Genomic DNA, 10,000 nt, shown 5'->3' on the forward strand with positions numbered 1-10,000 from the left:
TCCCCCCTGTCCACCCAGTAGTGATTGGATAGCTTGGTCTGCTAGATCTGGCAGAAAGTACTTTGCAATAGACTAGCGTCCTATCCAAAGGGTAGTAAGCAATTACTATTGTCCATTTCATGCTATAGAAACTGATATAAACTTCGGCTCTATATGACTCTAAATGCTTTGAAGGACCATTTTAAAAAAACAAAAATTTTAATACAAGGTCATGTTTTGCAGCTTACTCTATTCGAAGCATACGAAACTTACCTTGCTGGAATCTAATGTTTTACATATAAATGATAATATTTCTCTGAAAAAAATATGCTGAACTTTTCATTTGGGTTTAAAGTTACAAGAATTCCAAAATGATCCGTTTATTTTTTTTATGCTACATATGCTTACTGTGAAATAAATTGTTAATCAGTAATGGGTAAAGATCACCTCAGAGGATGGTTGGACTTCCTGAGTTGGATGGAGGAAGGAGGTGTGTGTGTGTGTGTGTGTGTGTGAGAGAGAGAGAGAGAGAGAGAGAGAGAGAGAGAGAGAGAGAGAGAGAGAGAGAGAGAGAGAGAGAGAGAGAGAGAGAGAGAGAGAGAGAGAGAGAGAGAGAGAGAGGAGAGAAGAGAGAGAGAGAGAGAGAGAGAGAGAGAGAGAGAGAGAGAGAGAGAGAGAGAGAGAGAGAGAAGAGAGAGAGAGAGAGAGAGAGAGAGAGAGCAAGGCGAAGTGACTTGATCAAGGCCACATAACAAGGCGACTAGTCGAACTTTGTACCTTTTGGATACGAAGCAAAGACCGTACCGCTGAGTCACACTGCCCTATCATCTTTTATTGGAAACTATATACTATTTCCGCCTTGTAAATCATCTCTCACATGTTAATATTAATATCTCGTAACCATTTGAGTTAGGGGGTCCCGACAGTTCAGTTGGTAGAGCACTCGCTTTCACATGCAAAGGGACCGAGATCGATCCCAGGTGCCGTCGAGATTTTTGCTGACCCCCCTGTCCACCCAGCAGTGATTGGGTAGCTGGCTCTGTTAGATCTGGTGGAAAGTACTTTGCGATAGACTAGTGACCTAACGAAAGGGTAGTAAGCAATTGCTGTTATCAGTTTCACACTATAGAAATCAGGATAAACTCCGGCTTCATGGGCCGAATGGCTCTGAAGGATTACTTGTTTATTTTTTTTAACCATTTGAGTTATATCGCATTTGGCAGGAATATTGTGCCTTCATCAGAATAAGACATATAAGAAATTCAAGACTAGACGCAGTGAAAGATTAAATTAAGTATCTATTTCTGTTTTCTTATTTGAACTAGCTGCTTAATCTTAGTTTTTCTTGGGTGCTTTTATGCAAGTGAAGTGAAACTTAATTCAAAATGTAAAATCATTTGAATTTTCCCATCATTCATGAGGTGAAAAATGTAATAGTGTCTTACAGGTACAGTGCTTGCTGAACGAGCACACTCTTAGGAGAAGCCAAAAAGCATGCTTGAATCTGTGTATGCTGAACAAGCACACTTTTGGGAGAACCAAAAAGCATGCTTGAATCTGTGTGTGCTGAACGAGCACACTTTTGGGAGAAGCCAAAAAGCATGCTTGAATCTGTGTGTTCTGAACGAGCACACTTTTGGGAGAAGCCAAAAAGCGTGCTTGAATCTGCGTGTGCTAAAGCCTGATGCTCATGGGAAATAAAGACTTTTTATATAGAATAATTCAGTCACCCAGCTGATAATAATAATAATAATAATAATAATAATAATAATAATAATAATAATAATAATAATAATAATAATAATAATATATCTTTATTGTCCTAAAAGAAGTGGCAATTTGTCATTTGGTTACACATTTATAACATTACAATATATTGACAATATATGTCGCCCTAACTATTGGCCAACCATTAGTGTAATGATCGTACATGAGTGTAATAATATAAATCTTGGGATTAATAATTATATTTGTAGTATAAAGAGCGTACTTACGACGTGCTTATTGATATTTACAGGAGAATTAAAGGTGACATTTATGGTAAGAAATTGTCTGGCAATTAATTTACTTGTTTTTTTTACGACCTTTACTGGGACCAAGTCCAAGCAAAATTTGTATTTATTGCATGCGGAAAGGGTAATTATGGTGATGGAGATGACGATGACAATGATCATGATTGTAATATATATCTATACTTCCTGATGAGAGCGAGTAGTCTTAACAATATTGTAGAAGTTTCTCGGAATGAGATTACTTGGTTTTGTCCTGGCCCTGGGTGGAAGGAAAACAGTCTGTATAGTTAGAGTTTTGGGGGATGATATTTTTAGTCTTGTAAATCATCTCTCTGTTATGCTTTGTATTATTTTTGTTTTATATATGTATAATGATTTGTTAAGATTTGAGTGTGTTTCTCTTAGTGGGGATCTGTGCTTGTGTCAGGATCTCAAACTATGTACTTTGATAGAGTGCTCTTGGAATCTACATCTGTTTGCTACTTGAATCAATTCCCCTTTGTTTCACCTTTTTTTTTTCGGTGCTTTAATTGCAATTCTGGAACTTTTTACAATCCCATTTCTTCATTTTTACTGGCGCTGATATGACCTTAAACTTAATGTGTTGCAAGCGCCGCAAAACCCTTAAAAACAAAACAAGCAAACCAACCACTAATGTTTAAACCGGTATTCAAACCCTATACCCTCCATCCAACCAAAAGTAAAAGATTTAATTTAATCAACACCTCATTGGCTCGCCAACATTAGAAACAACAGCGATGACGATGATAACAGCAACAGCAGCAATAAAAATATGAACTAGACAACTCTGCGATTACAATAATATGATCAATCTCGTGCCTAAAACATAAATATTATTCAGTGATAACGGCCCTAATACCAGTTGTGGCCGGTTCTCGCATTGAGTATGATGAAAGAGATATGTAATGTATGATAATAGATTGTATTTTCGTCATTACCGGACAAAAGGTATTGTAATGCAAAACAAGAAAAAGAAAACACGAATCCCAGGCGCATATTATTATGTAAAATAAAAAAAAGAATAAAAATAAATAGACAAACACAAAAAAATGCAACCCCCCCCCCCCCCCCCCAAAAAAAAAAAAAACAACAAACAAACAAAAAAACAACAAAACAATACAATAAAAAAAAAAAACAAAAAAAAAAAACATGAGCGTTTATAATAGAGCACAATATCCACTAAATGTGCTCAAAGCTCTTTACTTGGGGTCCCTAGTATAGAGCAACACTTCTGTGTGGGGTTCCTGACTTCCCATATTGGGCAGGGAGGCACTTTCTGCGTCTTTTATTCCCTTATATCTGTTTTCCAACATGTTTTCTGTCTTTGTCTTGGAATGAGATTACTTGGTTTTATCCCAGCCCTGGCCGGATACCCCGGCTAGGTCAAATGTAAACTTAGAGTTTTGAGAGATGATTTTTTGTCTTGTAAATCATCTCTCTGTTATGCACTGTATTATGTTTTGTTTACATATTATAAATGATTTGTAAACATTTGAGTGTGTTCCATGGGACAGCGTGGCTCAGCGGTACGGTCTTTCCTTCGTACCCGAAAGGTACCGAGTTCGACTACCCGCCGCGTTGTGTCGCCTTGAGCAAGTCACCTAACCCTAGCTCACTTTGCGGCGCTGCACTGCGGCTGCCGCCTGGGTTTTTCCAGTCTTCCCTTGGAATAAACCCTAAAGAAAAATCTCCCCTTAGGGATGAATAAAGGGAATTTATTTACTGACGCTGATATGACATTAATGTGTTGCAAGCGCCGTAAAACCCTTAAAAACAACCCCCCCCCCCCAAAAAAAAAAGAAAAGCAAACAAACAAAAAATCTCCCAGAACCCCCCCCCCCCCCCCCCCCCCCCCCAAAAAAAAAAAACCCCAACAAAACAAACAAAAACAAAAACAAAACAGCAACACTTATCATGCTAGGCGATATCACTTTTTTTCCCCTACGGAGACAAAACTGTTAACCAGGCTAGGTACTCATTTTACCCCTGAGTATGATGAAAGAATGTGAGTAACGAGCTTTTTCCAAGAACTCATACCCAGCTCAGAGCGGCACTCGAACCATGGACTATCCTGCCCGAAGGGAAGACTCAACGAGGTTACATTCAATTCTAGGAAAAACGGATTAAACGACGATTCAGAAAACCCGGTTACTTTTCCCTATATTTTCTTAATTTATAAAAACACATTCAACTACAATCTATCAGTCACGTGAAGACAGCAAAATGATTATTTGTTAAAAGGCCTAATTCTAACCTTTTCTTGGATGCTTTAATTAAAAAATTTGACATCTTTGTTTACCTATCCCAACAACTTCTTTACTGGTGCTGAAATGGCCTAAAAAAGTGTCGCAAGAGCCGTAAAATCCCCAAAAACAAACATTATTCGGAGTGAATTTCAAAAATAAATTTTACTCCCGTTACCCATGTGTCTGTGTAACCTTTAATTACCATAACGGAGGGACTGGTTTTTTGTTGTTGTTCCAAAATGGAATTTCTAGCATTATTTATCCGATTATTATAACCACAGATCAAACCGTTTTCATTAAGAGAGCAGTAACAGAAACAGCGACTCGGGCATTACCAACGGGATTTACAAGTATGTTAGCATAGAATAAAATCAAATCCCGCCATTTAAGGTTAATTATCAATCCTTACCCACTACCCATAGATAACACTCATAGTCTGTGCCAATTACCTCCATGTTGTACAGTCTCCAGGAGATTATGAAAAAAAAAATACTCAGTAACTCAATTTAAAATTAGGATGTGCATAGTTTAACTTAATGTATCCACGTATTTTAATTCAGACAAATGTAAATAATTATGGGGTAAAAGTAGCCATTGTCAACTATCAAGGTAGTCAGTGTTAGGACTGATGGAGTTAAGCAGAAAACACGTTTGTGGCAAAATACAGGAAAAGAGTTAAAGTTACACTTAAATGCGGTAAGAATGAGATAAGTTGACCCAGTTTGTGAGCAGCAACATCTCCAGTGACGGATTGTTACAAAACATTTTTTATTTTTCATTTTTGTCAGACAACATTCTGTTACTTCAAATATCGATGGCCCTCAAATTGTCAAAACTTGTCAAAAAGTCTCATATTTGAACATTTGCAAGACCACAAAGTCTGTTTTGGCTAAATGGATCATTGAGAATTTCAATCCTTTACCGGTAGATAATAAAATAGATGAATCAGAATACAAATGGATGTGGAGACAAATTAAGCCAAAAAATCGCTGGAGGAATATGATTCATCAATAGTCTGATGTCACGTCCGCACAGCAACGAGCAGCTTCGTTCTAATCGGTACTTTCTATTCTTCATGCTGGCTAGAACTTTTTCAAATGTCATGTGATCAGAATGTATAAAAGTTAAAACATGATCAGATTTATAATGTTTTTCTCCTCTGGATACACTTTTACGCTTGTCGATGAAGTATTTTATAAGGGCGTCCGCCATTGTTCCGATAGTTTACAAGGGAAGTGACGTCACGACTGTTGAAGCCTATTGCCAAATGAAATCTTCACAGAACGATAATCACCTCCCTTACCTTCACCTTCTCTCTCTTTCCATTTATCCTTTATCTTGTCTTCGTCAGTTCATTCCATTTAAGCCTAATATTTTCAACGAAATAGATGAAATGATAAAGAATTCTAACTCAGATTGATAAAAACAGCTAATGGGTCATTCCATGTAACGCAAATTACATTTCAGACCAATGTTTGGATTAATTATTTTGACATTTCTCAAAATTGTTTATCGTCAATGATCGTTAATCACATCACGAGAATAAATAAGTATCACTCATTTAGTAAATGCTTCCATTTCATCTTCCAGACCAAAGGCGCCAATAATAGGGGACCAACTTGCGTCACGTACGCAATTCCATCAGAAAATTGAGCCCAAAAATATAATATATATACATACATAAATATATATATATATATATATATATATATATATATATATATATATATATATATATATATATAATATATATAATTAAAAAAAATATTCCTTTTCCGCCACAACATCATAAGACATCGTCACCTAGGCATTCCACGAAGTGATATAGATAACTCATCAAACAAGATGTCTGATATGTCAACAGGAATCACCCATGTTGTTCAAGTGAGCAAATTGGGGGTTAATAATCTTGCTCAAGGACAAAAATGAAAGTGCCTGAAGCGGGGCTCGAACCCGGGTTCTTCCGGATCACAGTGCAATGCCTTAACCATTCGGCCACTTCGTCGCCCAATACATATATGTATATAAATTGTGAATTTCTCTGATTTGATATGTTCTTATGTAGGTCTGATACTAGGAGACAATGATTGGTTTGGCTTAAAACTGTAGTAAACAATACTTTTCGTTGATCTGAGAGTATTTCCACTACAACAATGAGCCCATAACATTTAGGATTATGAGACCTTCAAATAAGTGGACGTATGTAATGACATTAGTTATGGGCTTAACTTGGATAGAGACCTTTAACTTGTTTTCAGGTAGTACTTGATCTTAAAGTCGTGGCTATGTGGTCATGTGCCATAACACTTGCCTTCGGACCGGTGGGTTCAGGGTTCGAGTCCCGCTCTGAGCGACGCGAAGATGAGTCCTTGGAAAAGGCTCTTTACTCACATTCTCTCATCGTACTTAGGTGTAAAATGAGTACTGAGCTGTTAACAGCGGAAACAATAATTGTAATATCGTCTAACAGTTGTCATGCCTTGTCCTACATTCCGTTGGCTAGGGACCCCTTATATAGCGCTTTGAGCACGTTTATGGGATATTTCGCTATATATATATATATATATATATATATATATATATATATACTTAAGTGTTAATAATACTCAAGGCATTTACTTGCCAACCATTATTTTTTTGCCCTACAGATTGTTATGCAGCGTCATTTAAATTACATGTCACGTAAAGTACCTCGTAAATTATCAGAGGTAAAACGAAAAGAAATAAATGAATCAAACAAAACAAACAAACAAAACAAAAAATAAAAACAAAAGGACAAGAAAAACCCCAGTGAAACGAAACAAAACAAAAAACCAAAACAGATTAACCAACCAAAAAAAACACAAAAACAATAAATAAACACAAAAAAAACAAAAAGTAATCCAAGGACAAGTAAAAAACAGCCACAAAAAAGCAACAATACAACAGCAAAAATTTTTTTACAAGCCCCCCCCCCCCCCCCCCCCCCCCACTAAAACCACTTACAAAAACAAAGTAAAACAACGAAACAAAATTTAGATTAACAAAAAATCAAAACAACCCCCTCCCTACCCCCCCCCCCCCAAAAAAATCCAAACAAAACAAACCCCTACAAAATGCAGCAATTTTTTTTACAGACACTTCCATGCAAACAAAGCAGGAAATATAGCAAGGCAATCAAATTAAAAGATTGGCATAGAACTGTTCAGTAAATATTTATAACCAAACAGCAACGAAATACTAAATTGACCTCTCACTAATAATGAAGCTGCCGAGAGAAAGTGGAAATGGCCATCAAGTTCATGAGAAAAGCAAATCACTTGGTATAAACATCTAATCCGAACTAGGCGAGGCTATAAACTGTGGAAGACTAGTATGCCCAAAACGTGATCATCCCACTCTCTGGGTGGGGCTTCTGACTTCCCATAGTTGGCAGGGAGATACCGTGGCCTTCGGAGATACTCACTGTCTTTTATCGTAGCCATCGTAAAGTTATAGATAGTTCGAAGATGACGTCACTCAGGCCTTTGTTATTGTTTTTTGCCATCCGCGTTTATGAGTAATGCTCACTGAACTGTATTAACCTGACTATAAATGTTCATGGATACACACAGTATTGTGTGTTGGTCCGTTATACTTCCGGATGGCAATGTTATGAGCTTCTTAGCCAAGCGCATACTATCTATAGCCTGACATTGACTAAAAAATGATGTCAAAATGCCAGTCTTTTGCCACAAAAAACATATCGTGAGTTGTATTCAATAGTTCAGCCAATGAAATAACTTGTTTCCTTGAGCTCTACTAACAACTCACTAGACGCTACACAAACCTAAAAAATGACGCCAAACTGCGAGAGGATTCTCGTGTCAGGCTATTAACGATGGCTTCGCTTTTATCCCCCTTTATCGGTTTTCCAACATGATTTCTGTCATTGTCTTGGAATGAGATCACTTGGGTTTGTCCTGGCCCTGGCCGGATACCATGGCTGGGAGGGAAACAGTCGAATGTATAGTTATAGTCTTGGGAGATGATATTTTTCCCCCCATGTAAATCATCTTTCGGTTATGCATTGCATTATGTTTTATTTACATACTATATGATTTGTAAAAATTTGAATGTATTCCACTTAGTGTGTCCGGATGAGACCTATAGGTGATCTCAAACTAAGTACAATGATAGTGTGCTCTTGGAATCTGCATCTGTTCCCTATTTGTACCACTCCCCTTTGTCTTACTTTTCTTATGTGCTTCTTATGTAAATCTGTAACTTTTTTAAAACTCTCCGCTGATATGACCTTAATGTGTTGCAAGCGCCGTAACACACTTAAAAACAAACAAACAAACAACTTAAGCCTGATGATACTAACTAAAATAATTCGTCATAAAAGAAGACGAAGATCACGGGGAAAGATAGTTGTGAGTTGTAATCAGCAGCTCAGCCAATTCAATTATTTGTTTCCTTGAGCATTTCTAACAACTCATGTTTTACTTTCGGTCGGTGAAGTCTTCTTTTGTGACGTAATGTTTTGGTCAGCTGCTCTACCAACTGAGTTTAAGGGTACCCCCTCAAATAATAGAAAGCTATAGATAGAACGAAATTTACGTCACTTATGTCTTTGTTATTCGTTTTTTTTTTGCCATCCGTGAATATGAGTAATTCTCTTTTAACTGTATAGATAGTATGCGCTTGGCTAAGAAGCTCACAACATTGCCACCCGGAAGTATAACGGACCAAGATATAAAACTATGTGTTACCTTGAATGTTTATAGTCTGGTTAATACCGTTTAGTGAGAATTACTCATAAACGCGGATGGCAAAAAACAATAACGAAGACCATAGTGACGTCGACTTCGTTCTATCTATAGATAGAAAGAAGTTGACGTAACTCATGTCTTTGTTATTTATTTTTTTTGCCATCCGTGTTTGTGAGTTATTCCGTAGCCATCGTAAAGTTAACGATGGCTACGGTTATTCTCATTTAACTGTAGAGATAGAACGAAGTTGACGTTACTCAGGTCTTTGTTATTGTTTTTGCCATCCATGTTTATGAGTAATTCTCACTTAAATGTATTTACTGGACAATAAACGTTCAAGGTTACACATAGTTTTGCGTGTAGGTAGGTCCGTTATATTTCCGGATGGCAATGTTGTGAGTTTCTTAGCCAGCGTACATCATCTATTATCATAGTTTTCATGCATTGTGTGGCAGATTAGAGCATATGCTGCTTTTAGAAGGGCCACCAGCAGCTCAACAAAACTTGAAAGGAATGCAGGTGGTGGTGAAAATCTCATATTATTTCCACATCGTTCAATGTCCCTAGACTACCTCTCTTTACTTCTATGTCATCTTCTACACCCAGCTTTCACAACTGAACTCACAATAAGAGACCTATGTTGCTGTCATTCTTCACAATCACAAAAGGAAGCACTACTAAACAACTTGATGATTGCCGCGTCTCTCGCGTGTACGCGCTGAGAAATCTATCATCGTTGTTCACCAGTCGTGAACTCTTTGTCTTCCTTTACCAAGGATTATCTATCGCTGACGTTATCAGCAAATATGATTTAAAGTCACAACAACTAGGTCTATTGTTAACCCCCCCCCCCCCCCCCCCCAACAAACTCACCCCCCCCCCCCCCCGCCAACATCAACCACCAAAGCGGTTAAAGGATTCTCTTTTATTCAACATAAAAAAACAATACTCCCCTCCAACCACCACCGCCATTGTCAACAATGTCATCAGAATACAATGATGATGATAT

Source organism: Berghia stephanieae, chromosome 2, assembly GCF_034508935.2.
Source record: "Berghia stephanieae isolate SIO BIC M18660-M18661 chromosome 2, UCSD_Bste_1.3, whole genome shotgun sequence".
Lineage (NCBI taxonomy): Eukaryota > Metazoa > Mollusca > Gastropoda > Nudibranchia > Aeolidiidae > Berghia > Berghia stephanieae.